The sequence below is a fragment of the Myotis myotis genome, unplaced genomic scaffold (assembly GCF_014108235.1).
Source record: "Myotis myotis isolate mMyoMyo1 unplaced genomic scaffold, mMyoMyo1.p scaffold_m19_p_3, whole genome shotgun sequence".
NCBI classification, from domain to species: Eukaryota; Metazoa; Chordata; class Mammalia; order Chiroptera; family Vespertilionidae; genus Myotis; species Myotis myotis.
Window position 1 is genome coordinate 209,496,496 of NW_023416335.1, and position 14,424 is coordinate 209,510,919.

Below are 14,424 nucleotides of genomic sequence, written 5' to 3' on the forward strand. Positions count from 1 at the left end.
TGCAAAGGCCCATTGACCATCTCAGAGAGTTTAACTAGTTGGTGCCAAATGAAGAGACAGCGGGGCTGGTGTCCAGCTGAATTCCCCCTTGCATGAGGAATGCCTCGAGGGTTACAGCTGGTCTCCCTCCTTGGTAGCCTCCCTCACCTTCTGGGTCTTCTAAGCTGCCTCACCTCCTTGCAGGAAAGATCCCACTCATAGAACACCAACCCAGCGAGGTCCCGAGGCCTCTCTGAGCCTCAGGGCCTCGCCGGGGACAAGACACAACGCAGCTGGGGCTTTGGGAAGCCTTCAATGAACGCTCCCTGGAAGCCCAGGCGCTTTTCACACACCCGGGAAGGGCGGAGGCGTGAGCCGGACCGGCATCCGCCCAGAATTGCCCAAAGAACAAGCCTGAAAAGAGAAGGACACTTAGAGAAAGTAACGATGAATTGCAGGCGTGAGCTTTCCCGGGGAAGCGGGACTGCCCCGCCCCCGCGCCCCCAGGTGCGCCCCGCGCCGCCCCCACCCCGGCGGCTGGCTGGGGAGCCGCGCTAGGACCCGAGGAGGAAGCGCCGCGGCTCGGACGGGCCTCCACCCGGTGCTGCCCCAGCGGCGGCCGAGCGGCTGCTGATGGAAGTGCAGCGCCGGGGCCGCATGCACGGAGCTGCCGGGGCGGCGGCGCCGCGAGCAGGATGCGGCCGCCCGTAATTAAATAGCACTTACTCTTATTATTACTAATAATAATAACGTAATCATACCTCTAGTCATAGCATACCACTTATCGGGCTCGGCGCGGGCCCGCGGGGAGCGCAGCCGGAGAGGTGAGTGCAGCGGCGCCCGCGCCCCGGGCGAGGCCGGGCCGAGCGTCCGGGCGACCGGCGGGAGGGCGCCGGGCCGGGCGCGGGGCAGAGGCGCGGGGCCCGGGGGCGGCGAGGGAGCCCGGCCCGGCCGGAGCTGCGCGGGGCCACCTGGAAAGTGCGTTTGGCGGAACCTAAGCCGTGGCCCCCCCCCACCCCCATGTCCTCCTTTTGGGGGCCCCCCTCCCGGTCCCCGTGCCCGGCCCCAAAGTTTCAAAGTTCTTGGGCGGCCGGGGGCACCTGCCGCTGGGTGATCGGGGCGCCCCTGGAGCTCGGGGGGTGGGGGGTGCCTGGGAATTTTCTTTAGGGGGTGCTCTCGGCGATCGGAGCTTGGGGGTGCGCGGCGGCTCGGCCCGTGCCCGCGAAGGGGCCCAGCCTTTTGTGTGCGCCTTGGCCCCGCAGCGCTGGGAGCTGGGGGGACCCCAGCGAGAGCCATGGACTGCGCCCGCCGACGCGCCGCCCCAGCCGGCTGCGGCGGCCACGCGAGCCCGGGGATTCCGGGCCTGCAGCCCGGCGGGAGGGGGGGCAGGAAAGGGGGGCGCGGTCGGGGCGGTGGGCCTTTCCGGTCGCGGGGCCGGTCCTGGAGCCCCAAGTCCTGGGAGGAGCGGGGCGCACGGGGGCTGCGAGGGACGCCTCAGCGCCTGGCGTGTCGGGGGGCGCCCCTGGGAAAGGGGTCCCCCGGAGCTGCCGACCCCCAGCCTCGGACCCCTCCCATCCCAGCGGCCTCGGACCGCCCGGGCCTGCTCCCTGGTTTTTACCCATTTCCCCGTAAAATCCGCCTGCAGGTTTGGGGGTCACAGACACAAAGCCGGTTTCCCAGGGGAAATCAGGTGGGAGGGGTCCCTGGCAGACCCTGATGGCGGGGTGACAAATGGCATTAGTGGGGAACAGTGGAGTTGGGGTCCAGGATGGGGGCTGAGGGGGGGCCGGGCAGGAGTGGGGGCTGGGGTCCCACCGCAGCTGTGTCAGGAATTTCATTCCTCCCGGGGTTGCTCACTGGGACTGTGGTTCCCAGGGACCAGACTACGAACCCCAACTTCTTACCATGTCTCTCAGCGCCTGGAATGCATCAAGTCTCATGAAAATAGCAGAACGCAGATCCTTGAATTGTCACAAGAATTCCATAATCATAGAACATTGAGCAATGGTTGGAAGCAGGATTCCAGCGGAATCTTCAGTGGTACCACCATGAGGGCCCCTCCCCTCTCCCCACATACAACCAAACCCACAGTGTCTCTTCCTCCATTTCCACTTCCCATAGGAACCTGCCCAAAGCGCGGCTGGAGCAGGTTTGAGGCGCCGGATGCCTTAGGCCGGGAAGGAGGGGCCCGTGTGGAGGAGGGATGAGATCTGAGGAGGGGAGAGAGATTGTGGCCCCTGAGCTGGGCTGGGGTTTGTGTTCCATGGATGCAGTGAATTCTCAGCTCTTGGCTTTTTGTTTCTGATGGACAGTTAAGAATGTGGGTTTGGGTCTGGCCGGCGTGGCTCAGTGGTTAAGCGTCCACCTATGAACCAGGAGGTCACGGTTCGGAGTCCCAGTCCAGGCACGTGCCCCAGTGGGAGGCGTGTACGAGGCAGCTGATCAACAATTCTCTCTCATCATTGAAATGTGGGTTTGGGTGGCTAAGGAGATCTGTGGAATGAGCTAGTCTCAGGTATAGGAAACTTGAGGCATCAGTAGGTTTGGATGTGAGAGTCTGCAAATAATATACGTTCAACTAGCACTTCTAGCTCCTGACAAAAGGGCTTCCACGTGTGTTGGCCCCTCTGTCCTCCACAGCAGCCATGTCAGGGCGACATTTTTCAGTCCTCACTTTCCGGTTGAGAAACCTGACCCTTAGCGAATAGAATGTCTCGCTGTGTAACTTTCCTGCATGGTTTTCTGATTCCAAGTCTTCACCCTTTCCCAGAATCCTGGGCTCCCTTAGCAAGCCACTTTTCAAGCGCCTCTTGTGACCATGGGGAGGCGCTACGGGGCAGGCTTGGGGGTGCTTTTTTCCCTTTGAGTCTGCCTGGAGAGGGAACGTGAACCCTAGTGAACCAAGGAGAGAACAAGGAAGCGCTTAAGACTGGGGTCAAGCAGAGGCAGTGGAAGGAAGAGAGAGCTCTTGGGTAACCTGGGCAAGTTAGGGAAGCCGTCCTCCGGGAAGTGGGGCTTGCACGTGAAAGGACGGGAGGCGTGGCTGGGTGGAGAGGATGTCGTTCCTGGGCTCCCCACACTTGCCTCTGCGCTGGGAGGCTGACACGCTTTCTCTCTGATTCTTTCTCTCTGGCTCCGTGAGGGGTGGGTGTTGCTAATCTCCATTTCACAGTGGAAGACACCGAGAAACACAGGATTTACGTGGCTGGCCCCAGAGCGCCCAGCCGGATTTGCACCCAGGCCTGTGAGACTCTTGGCAACATAATGGCTGTACTAGGTGACACCATGTTATCGGGCCAGCTCCGTCTTAGATGTGTAGACAAGAACAGAGACCAGCACAGTCTGAACTGGCAAATGCAACAGGGGTGGAGGCTTCAGCTAAAAGGTCAGCAGGCTCCCCAAGGCCAGGGAGCTTTATTAAAATGGCCCTGTGTCCCAGCGCCTCGCAGGGCTGGCCCAGTAAATGTGCTCTCTCGGAGATTTCTGGAAGTGAGGCTGGGGAAGGCAGGATGGCCCTGGAAGGAGGATTGGGCCCCGAGCATGGAGATCTAAGTTCAGTTCCTTCGTGCCTGCCGGGTACCTGGTGGGGTACCATGGGGGAGCTTGTAGCTTGGACAGGAAAAAGATATGGATGATTAACTTGAGCTGCCCAAGGACAGGAAGTGGGTCTGACTCACTCTGTGCCCCAGGCCTCAGTGGAGGTGCCTGGAGGACGCGTCCAGCCATTGTGCTGTCAAAGTGAATTATGTCCCACCGGAAAGGAGGACGGCTTGTTTTGTCTGGAGGTGGGAGTTCTTCCTAGAAGTGCCGTTTGAATATTTGAAAGGTGGCTTGAGAAAGGCCATGCCAAGGGCATTCTAAGGAGATGCACTGAGAGGCATAAGGGCAGGGCCACGTAAGGAAGGAACAGGGAGACCATCTGGTGCAGCCACAATATAGGTGACAGGCCCTGGCCAGTGTGGCTCAGTGAGGTGGAGCGTTGTGCTGTACACCAAAAGGTTGGGGGTTCGATCCCCAGTTGGGGCGCGTGCTGGAGGCAGCCGATCGATGTTTCTTTCTCACATTGATGTTTCTCTCTCTTCCCCCCCCCTCTCTAAATGTCAATAAAATACTAGTATGTATGTGACAGGTATGAGTTCAGGTTCAAGTCTGGCTCTGCCACTGAGCTCCCTCAGAGTCTCTGGGCCTAAGTTTTCCTTCCTGAAAATGAGCCCTGAGATTTGATGATGTTTGGTGGTAACTTGTGGGAGAAGCTCAGTGCCCTGAGATCAGGACAGGAGACACAGATGAGAGGAACTAGAGGAGTGTATACATTTTTAATAATTTAAAAACCCCGATCTGGCCGTTACCTAGTGGTCAGGCCCTGTGTGAGTGCTTTTCCCTAGATTAGCTTATTTAATTTTTTTTTTATAAATATATTTTATTGATTTTTTACAGAAAGGAAGGGAGAGGGATAGAGAGCTAGAAACATCGATGAGAGAGAAACATCAATCGGCTGCCTCCTGCATACTCCCACTGGGGATGTGCCCACAACCAAGGTACATGCCCTTGACCGGAATCGAACCCGGGACCTCTCAGTCCGCAGGTCGACGCTCTATCCACTGAGCCAAACCGGTTTGGCAGCTTATTTAATTTTTATAATAGCCCTATAGGTAGGCACTATAATTATCCCCATTTTGTTTATTTATTATTTTTATTATTTTTAACCGATCTTAGAGAGAGGAAGGGAGGGAGAAAGAAACATCAATGTGAGAGAGAAAAATCAATCAGCTGCCTCCTGCATGGGCCCTGACCGGAAATCAAACACCCCACCTTTTGGTTGGTGTACAGGATGACGCTCCAACCAACTGAGCCGCACCGGCCAGGGCTAATTATCCCCATTTCACAGATGAAGAAACTGTGGCACAGAGACTGTGACATTCTGTAAGAGGCCGAGCTGGAGAGCAAACCCAGGGAGTCTGGCTCTTGAGCGAGGCCAGTGTGGGCCTAGGTTGGCTGGGAGGCAGGGAGGGGACCGCCGGGGCCAGCGTGGTGGTCTTCAGACAGAAGGCGGAGGGGTCCCCTGAGGAAGTCGGGCTGCAGGATGAAGCTGGAGCCTCAGCCAGAGTTGATGAAGTGACAGCTCCGTGTCAGCTCCCAGGAGCCTCCACAGAAGCCAGCTCTTTTCATCACATTTAATGGCCCATAGAACACGGGCTCATTTTCCTTCTCTGTCATCACCAGCCGCCGGGCCGCCTTCCCCCTCACTCATTCCCCTGCTAGTCTGCTCTCTTTGCGAGCGTCCTGATGGCTTCTGCAGGTGCGTTAGCGCTGCTCCCCATCAGGCTGTGGAGGCCCAGAGGAAGGGGCAGCGCATTCCTGATCCAGAACCCATCTACAGCCACTCCGGTCAGCAGCAACTCCTGAGCCCCTTGTCAGCCCCGGGACACCAGCCTGAGGGTAACGGTGGCAGTCGCCACAGCGGCCACCGCATGTTTAGCGCTGCTCTGTGCCAGCACGGTGCTTGGCACTTTGTGTCTTACTGAAACCTCTTAACAACTCGTTGAGTCAGGAGTGATTATCAACAGCCCCATTTTGCAGAGGAGAAGACTGAGGCTCCAAGGCCACACGCTGTGGGGGAGCAGGGGTCAGAGGGAGCCAAGCACAGGAGGCTCCCGAGCCTGAGGTCTTAGCTGCCGTGCAGGGGTGACGCCTTCCTGTTAGCTTGGTCTCCACGGAGCTCTTTTCTTACTGTCTGGAAACCTACTTATCTAACGTCTGTGTCACGCTTTGCCCACCGTCTCTCATTAATCCTCCTGGCAGTCCTTTAAGGTAAGAGATGTCCCTCTTTTCCAGAAGGAGGAAACGGAGGGTCACCCACCCTCCAGCTCCTCCTACCCTGTCCACACTGCGCCTCAGAAAAGGGACAGCGTGTTAGGGTCGTGTCTTCCGAAGTGCGGGGTCAGCCAGCGAGCAGCCGCTGAGCACTCCCCAGCGAGGGCCGCAGGGGGGGTGGCCGCCGTGACCCTGCTGGGGTTTTCCGAGGTCCATCGGCTCTTGTTCCCACAGCATTCCCGGTCCTGTCATTCCCCCTCCTCCGCAGGCAGAGGAGTGCAGGGCAGGGAGTCCAAGGTCCTGCGGTTCACTCCCGGCTCCAGCATGTGCTGGCTGCGTGATCCGGCTCGAGCATTTCACCAGGCGTGGCCTCAGTCTCCTGGTCTGCGAAATGGCCGTGCTGGTTCAGTCCCGTCCGCCTGGGGTTTGCTGGGAGCCTCAAATGAGGGAACACTGAAGGCTATAAAGACCACCCAGTGTCTTCATAGGGCATGGTTGTGGTTCTGTGATCGTGTAATAACTTCCAGAATGTTCCTGAACCGGCTCCACAGCCCTCTTGACCCAGGCCTGGACCACGACCACTGCAGTCGCCTCCCCGCTCATTTTCCAGCTTCCCCTCTTGGCATCCGTCCTCAGTGCAGCCGCCAAAGGCATCTTCTCAAGGTTTAAATGAGCCCTGTCACTCCTCTGCGGAACACCTTCCAGTGGTTTCCTGACACGCGCAGAGCTCGGCGCCGTCTCCAGCGTGGCCTGCGCCTCGCACCTTGCCTCCTGCTTGGCTTGCCTTCACTGCAGCACGGACACACGGGCCTCTGTCTCATCCTTGAACGTCCTGAGCTTGTTCCCACCCCAGGGCCGTTGCCTTTGCTGCATCCTCGGCCGGGTGCCCTCTGACCCACCTCCCATATCCACATGCGGGCTCCTTTTGTCTCTTACAGGCCACCTCCTCGGAAGGGCCTTCCCTAAGCTCCCTGCCATTTCCTATCTTAGTTTCTTTGTAACTCTTAGCTGTGTCTTTACTTGTGCATTTAACACTGACCTGTTTCTTTGTCTTCCCCGGGCCTGGCACACAAACCCCACAAGGCCAAGGACTTGGTTAGCCTCAGCCCCCAGCATCTGGCAGCACCCCTTGCACCTGCAGATGTTCTGTGGGTATTTGTTGAATAAATGAGTGATAGTAGCAGGATGTTGCCAAGCACGAGTGGCCTAGACAGAAACCGAAAAGACATGGGTGTGGACTGATGGAAAAGGACTGTAGGCTGATTTTGTGAGTTGCCAGGGTTCTCACGGCATCCAGCTCAGCAGAAACGCAAATTTCCCAGCTCCGCGGTGGGGGGCACACTTCGGGCATCTGCAGGTTGTCTTGCCCAGGGCCTGTTTTTAGCTCCATATTGCAAAGGACGAAAGCTTAGGCTCAGAGAGGTGCCCGAAAGCCAGTGTGAGACGGCGCTGGGACTGGAACCCAGGTCTGCCCTGCACACGGCTCCTCGCACCGACCCGACCTGCCTCCCTGTCTTCAGGCCGGGGAGTTGGCAGAGCAGCCCGTGAACCCCTCGGCGCTCCGTGTACCAGGTGGCACAGCCACCAGGACTTCCGAGCTCCCGCCAGCAGGAGCGGCTTCTCAATGGCTCGAAAGAAAGAAACTCCGCCATGTTAAGCGGTCACTCTGAGCTACGGGACTCGGAGCATTTCCTGTTTTGTTTTGTTAATACTTGCCCGTAATTCCCAAGGGTTGTACAATGAGCTTCTGTTACTTTTCTGTTAAAAAAAAAAAGAGTTCTCGTTGAAACATCCCACTTGAGCACCACGGCTGGCGGGTGGGGATGCCGCAGGAGCCTGGCCCCGACCGCAGATGTGGCTTCCGGCCCTTCCTGTGCAGTTTGGCCCCCAGGTTGTTGGGAGCCTGAGACGAGATGATGGCAGTTGCAGCTCCCTGTGACTGGACGGGAACGCGCGGGCGGAGGAGTAAGCTCTCCTGCTGCTGCCTCCTAGTGCGGTTTACGGTGGGGCAGTGGGAGGGTCTGGGGGCCGTTTCCTGAACTTCGGTTTCTGTTGAGGTGACCAGTTAAAGAAACAAAGTGCAGGTTGCTGAGGCCTGGGCGGGGGCGGGGGCATTCCATTCCACGGCCACTCCTTCCCAGGGGCTCCCGGTGGCGCCTGGGGCCGAGCGGGTCCCGCCAGCTTTCTCCCTCGGCAGCCCCGTGGCCCTGGGCAAGTCACGGACCCGCCAAGCCTCCCTTTTTTATTTTATTTTTTAAATATACTTTTACTGATTTCAAAGAAGGGAGAGAGAGAGAGAGAGAGAGAGAGAAACATCAATGACGAGAGAGAATCATTGATCCGCTGCTTCCTGCACGCCCCACACTGGGGCTCGAACCCACAACCCGGACGTGTGCCCTGACCGGGAATCGAACCATGACCACTGAGCCACACTGGCCAGGCTCACTTGTTATTTTTTCAAGCCTGGCTTTTCTGTGGAAAATGGGGATAATAACACCTAGGTGTGAGATTATTGGAGGGATAAAACATGATTCCTTAGAACAGAGCTTTTAAACCGTCGCTGCCCCGCTGACCCGTCGGGCGGCCTGGGGAAGCCTCCCTAGGAGCTGCTTTGAAATGCATTAAACTTGAAATGCACAGGATGACAGAGGACACCGGTCCTGTTGGCCTGTGGCCATGCTTTTTCATCAATGCGCTAAAAAGCAAGACCCAGCGGTGAGAACACAACTACCATAACTTCGCAGTTGTGATGAGTGTGAGCAATATTTTGTTATGTCTGCAGTAGCTGCAAGGTGACGGGGAAAGCAGTGATTTCTAGCACAGAGACTAGAGCGGTGGATTGCCTACATCCATAGCTGAAGGGCATGCTAAATATCAGGTAGAGGTTCGTGAAAAAAGCTTGAAAATGGCCCTCGCCGGCGGGCTCAGTGGTTAGAGCGTCGACCTGGGCAGGTCAAGGACACACACCTGGGTTGCAGGCTTGATCCCTGGCCCCAGTTAGGGTCAGTGCAGGAGGCAACCAGTCGATGTGTTTCTCTCACATCATTGTTTCTCTCTCTCCCCCCCCGACCCCCTCCTCCTTTCTACTTTCTCTGAAAATCAATAGGGGAAAATATTCTCGGGTGAGGATTAAAAAACAAAACAAAACAAAACAAGCAAACTTCTAAGTGGACCCCTGAATTCTCTCGTGGGCCCCAGTTCAAACCCCCTGCCATACAAGGTGCTTGACGCTCAGTGATAACCTCCAAAAATGAGCCGAAACCCCTGCCTGACCTCCTGGGAGCCGAGGGTCCGAGGGTGGACTGGCAGGCCCGTAGCACTGGGGGGTAGGGATCGGCGCAGACCTAGAATGCTGACTGGGGAGGTCGGGATGGCGAGAAGAAACCTTCCCAGGTCTCTGAGTAAGCCACGGAGGCTGGTGAGTCAGGAGACAGCCAGGGATCTTGCAGATGACATAACCTCAGGTAGCGTGCGAGCGTGTGTGCGCGTGTGTGCGCGTGTGTGTGTGCGTGTGCGTGAGCATGTGCGTGTGTGTGTGTGTGTGTGTGTGTGTGTGTGGTCTGCAGTCTGCACTGGCTGCTACTTTTTCAAGAAACCTGGGACAGGTGAGTGCCAGGCGGTGGTGTGTGGGCTGAGACTGGCGATGTCCTGTGGGTGTGGGGATGGGGAGGAACACCGCTGGGTTGGGAGGTGACTGGCGGCCTCCAGAGTCGACTGCCAGCGTTCAAACCCCAGCTCATCACTTACTAACTGTCAGATCATGTCACCTCCTGGTGCCTTGGTTTCCTCATCTGTAAAATGGGGATGATGACAGTACCGTCTTAGGGGATGTGGTGAGGATTGAGGGTTACATTTAAAGCTCCTAGAACAATGTCTGGTAGGAGAAAGTGCTTAATACCTGGGGACTGAAATCAGCCTCTACACTGTTATTCTAGGGTTCCCGAGGCTCCCCTTCCTCTCAGAGATGACCCAGGGACAGCCTATGCCTTCAGGGAGCTCATAGTTTGGAGAGAGCTGGGGACACAGCACCTGATGTCAGTTAACCAGGACAAGTTGTGGTGAGCTCGGGGCTGTGCGAGGGCCCTCGGGGAAGGCAGCCTTTCTGTAGAGGACCCTCTGGGCCGAGCTTCACTGAAGCACCGGGCACTGGCCAGGGTGGGAAGGCAGCGAGGGTATGAAGGGCGTTCCAGACAGATGGGCAGCGTGAATGGGACGCTGCCAGAGTGTAAGAGTCCAGGCTGGGCCCGGGCTGGAAGGAGGCCGTGCCTACAGTGCTGTGTGCCCGGGACTTGCCCTGCTAGTGGGTGTCATGGAAGGTTTGTTTGTTTAACTTTTTATTCACAGGAAATTGCAAAAATAGCACAGCGTTCCCTACCCAGCTTTCCCGGATGGTAATATATAGTTGTCTTATCTTATCAGACCCAGAAAACTGGCATTGCTACATCACTAGATGACAGAATGTATTTGGTTTTCAACCTTTAAAAAAGCCTGCACTCTGTGTGTGTCTGCGTGCGCACACCCGGAAGGGTGTTGAGCAGGGGCGTGGCACTGACGTGTGTTAGACAGATATCCTTGACCGCCAACCCCTGGCAGCAGGTTGGAGGGCCTCCCTGGAGGCTGCTGGCAGGAGATAGTGAGGGCCTGAGAGACAGCCCCGGTTGTGGAGGGGAGGGCAGGAGCTGTGGAGGGAGGAAAGTTTAACAGGTAAAGGTGGAAGATTGAACAGGATGGCAGTCACAGCTATGACTAGAGTGGGGGGTTCATGGAAGAGAAACAGGGTTAGGAGAAGCTGCTGAGTTGAGACTGGGATGTGTTGCCCAGCCAGTGTGGCTCAGTGGTTGAATGTAGACCTATGAACCGGGAGGTCACAGTTCGAGTCCCAGTCGGGCCACATGCCTGGGTTGCAGGCTTGATCCCAGTGGGGGGGTGTGCAGAAGGCAGCCATCAATGATCCTCTGTCATCATTGATGTTTCTATCTCTCCCTCCCTCTCTGAAATTAATAATAAAGATATATTTTTAAAAAGATTGGAATGATATGAGTTCGAGGATCAACCAACCCAGTGGGGGTGGCATCAGGGAGGATTTTCTGGATATGGAGGCATCTGAGCTGGGTCTTTCTATTTTTATTTTTATTGATTTCAGAGAGGAAGAGAGAAGGAGAGAGATAGAAACATCCATAATGAGAGAGAACCATGGATCAACTGCCTCCAGCATGCCCCACACTGGGGATCGAGCCTGCAACCCGGACATGTGTCCTGACCGGGAATCGAACCTTGACCTCCTGGTTCACAGGTCGACACTCAACCACCAAGCCACGCCGGCTGGGCTGAGCTGGTCTTAGAGGATAAATGGAGTTGGCTAGGTGTGTGTGTGTCGTGGGGCATTCTAGGTAGAGAGCCTAGGATTGGGAAAGGCATGGGAGTCATTAGCAGCCTGGGTGTCGGACATCCAGGTAGCTCTACCCAGAAAGTCAGAGACAGGAATCTGAAATATTGGGGAAGGGGTGCCCTGGTGGGCGGAGCAGGTTTGTGAGTCATCGACATGACTCAGGAGGTCACCAAGTGCAAGGGCTCACCTGGGGAGAGCGCGTGGACTGAGGAGAACAGGAGTCTTGTCCCTTATGGAAGCCCAGGTGATTTGGGGGACCTGGGCAGGGGATGAGGAGCCCTAATGGACGGAGCAGGAATGCTCGGAGAGGTGACTGTGAGGGGGCCGGGCAGGTGCAGCGGGAGGGCCAGGAAAGGTGAGTGCTGTCGGGAGCCGGTCCATCCTTGCTGTTTCAAAGGATCTGGCATAGATGGCATACTGTTCTTAATATGTTTTCTCACCTTCTTGGCACTATGTGTTTTAACCAAGGTCTCTGAGAAAGGTTGTTTCCCCAGGTAGGGATTTTCCCCTGAAGTTAGAGAGGGAATAAAACCTCTTAACTAAGTGCCAGGTGGGTAATTAATCACTTTAACTATGAACAATCATGCTTAAGCTACATAATCTTTACTCCCTGGAATGGAGATAAGAAACGCCCTAACCTTTGAAATAGAGATTGATAGGATTGAATCAACTGGTATAAATACAGATGTAATAAGACAGTAAGACACAGAACTTAGAATACAGAGCTTAGAACACAGAACTAAGAAGACAGAACCTACACAGAACCTATAGACAGAAGAACTTCGCTGGAGAGAGCATGGCAAAAGATCCTGGACTGAACCTGACTACAGAAATTGGCAAGAGAACCTGACTAGAACCTGGTGACTGAACCTGGCTGGAGAACCTGGACAGAACCTGGCTGGAGAACCTAGCGAGGGAACATGGCTACAGAACCTGGCTGGAGAACCTGGAGAACCTAGCAAGAGAATATGGACACAGAACCTGGCAGGAGATCCTAGGCAGAACCTCTCTGGAGATCCAGACCAGAACTTGGCTGGAGATCCTGGCTAGAGATCCTGGCTAGGCTGCTGATCAACTGAACGCTGTCTCCGTGTCCTTCCTTCTTCGCCGACTCCGTCTACGCCTTTGGGGACCCCTGGACCTGCTGGGGTTGGACCCCGGCATCTGGCGCCCGAACAGGGACCCCTAGGTAAGCACCCCACACACGGGACGGATAGGACTCCACCGTAGGAAGAGGGTGGATAGTCTTCGCCGACTCCGTCCACACCTTTGGGAACCCCTGGAACAGGATTCCCTTAGGTAAGCCCCCCCCCCATTGAGAACCCCCACACTCGGGACGGATAGGACTCCACCAGGGTACTGCAGACCCCCCTATAGAGGATAAGTAGGGTAAGAAGGTGGATAGTACAGAACTTAGATTGAGAAGATGTGCCATACTGAGTCCAAAGAAAGAAGACTCTGTATTGATCTTTAGATTAAGAAGATGTGCCATACTGAGTCTAAAAGAAATAAGACTCTGTATTGATCTTTTAACACATATGCTTGCTAGCAGAGGAATTAAGGTTACTCCCAGTCAGACAGAACGTTTTATACAAGAAGTATGTCCATGCTTTTCTGAGGAAGGAAAGGTAAATGTAAAGGCATGGGAGGAGGTAGGCCCAAGGAGCCTTATCCTTAACCCCACTGCAGCCTTTCCACCCCGGGAAAGTGCAGGATTGGCAAGCTCTCCCTGGGGTGATAGATCAGGCCTCAGGTAATAGTGGAAAGCGCCAATCCTACTCTTAAAATGGATACAAGAGAGCATTTGGGTTTTTTTTTTTCTTTTTAATGCCTCCTTTTAAAAAATAAAAAAGGGGGAATTTGTCGGGAGCCGGTCCATCCTTGCTGTTTCAAAGGATCTGGCATAGATGGCATACTGTTCTTAATATGTTTTCTCACCTTCTTGGCACTATGTGTTTTAACCAAGGTCTCTGAGAAAGGTTGTTTCCCCAGGTAGGGATTTTCCCCTGAAGTTAGAGAGGGAATAAAACCTCTTAACTAAGTGCCAGGTGGGTAATTAATCACTTTAACTATGAACAATCATGCTTAAGCTACATAATCTTTACTCCCTGGAATGGAGATAAGAAACGCCCTAACCTTTGAAATAGAGATTGATAGGATTGAATCAACTGGTATAAATACAGATGTAATAAGACAGTAAGACACAGAACTTAGAATACAGAGCTTAGAACACAGAACTAAGAAGACAGAACCTACACAGAACCTATAGACAGAAGAACTTCGCTGGAGAGAGCATGGCAAAAGATCCTGGACTGAACCTGACTACAGAAATTGGCAAGAGAACCTGACTAGAACCTGGTGACTGAACCTGGCTGGAGAACCTGGACAGAACCTGGCTGGAGAACCTAGCAAGGGAACATGGCTACAGAACCTGGCTGGAGAACCTGGAGAACCTAGCAAGAGAATATGGACACAGAACCTGGCAGGAGATCCTAGGCAGAACCTCTCTGGAGATCCAGACCAGAACTTGGCTGGAGATCCTGGCTAGAGATCCTGGCTAGGCTGCTGATCAACTGAACGCTGTCTCCGTGTCCTTCCTTCTTCGCCGACTCCGTCTACGCCTTTGGGGACCCCTGGACCTGCTGGGGTTGGACCCCGGCAGAGTGCCACCTGTCCCTCTGCTGGACTCAGCAGTGAGGAGGTCCCTGGGGCGGGAGGGCCCTCGGCAGGCGGCTGCGGAGCAGTGGGAGTGGGTGGCTGTGGGTGGGGTGGCGTGGGAGGTGAGGATGTGGAGACGGTGTGGACAACTCTTTCACTACACGTGACCAGGAAAGGGAGGGGAGGTTGTGCAGCAGGCAGCGGGACTCCGGGCCAGGGAGGGAATGATTTTGAGCCTGATGACAGGCTGAGGGGTCCCCGGGGGGTGGGGGGTGGGGCCGATTGCTTAGTGGGTGACAGGAAGGGTGATGGTGACGTGTGGGGGCTCTGGAGCCAGGTTGCGGGGTTTGAATCTCAGCTCCCCCATGAACTAGCTGTGTGACCTTGGGCAAGTCTCTTCAACTTCTCTGTGCCTCTGTTTCCTCCTCTGCAAAATGGGCACATTATGGCAGCCCCGACTCAGGGCAGTGCGGGGAGTAAGGGTTAAGGAAGGAACCGCGTGTAAAACGATCGTGACAACGTGGTTAGCACTCTGCAACTGTTTGCGTATTATTATCTGATTGTTAACGTCTCAGGGTCAGTTC

At 55.5% G+C, this 14,424-nt stretch overlaps 1 protein-coding gene across 8 annotated transcripts in view; it reads left to right on the forward strand.

Moving 5' to 3' along the window:
- Positions 1 to 505: 505 nt before the first annotated feature.
- ZC3H7B (zinc finger CCCH-type containing 7B) overlaps positions 506 to 14,424 on the forward strand; it is a 40,337-nt gene continuing 26,418 nt past the window's right edge. For 2 of the 8 annotated variants that reach the window (XM_036298185.1, XM_036298190.1), the window contains exon 1: positions 508 to 803. The gene's annotated coding sequence lies outside the window, so the exon portion shown is untranslated. Of the gene's footprint in view, positions 804 to 9,734; positions 9,852 to 10,474; positions 10,498 to 11,135; positions 11,157 to 11,515; positions 11,538 to 14,424 lie in introns of those variants that run through there. The other 6 variants (XM_036298192.1, XM_036298191.1, XM_036298186.1 and 3 more) reach the window with 6 other exon arrangements.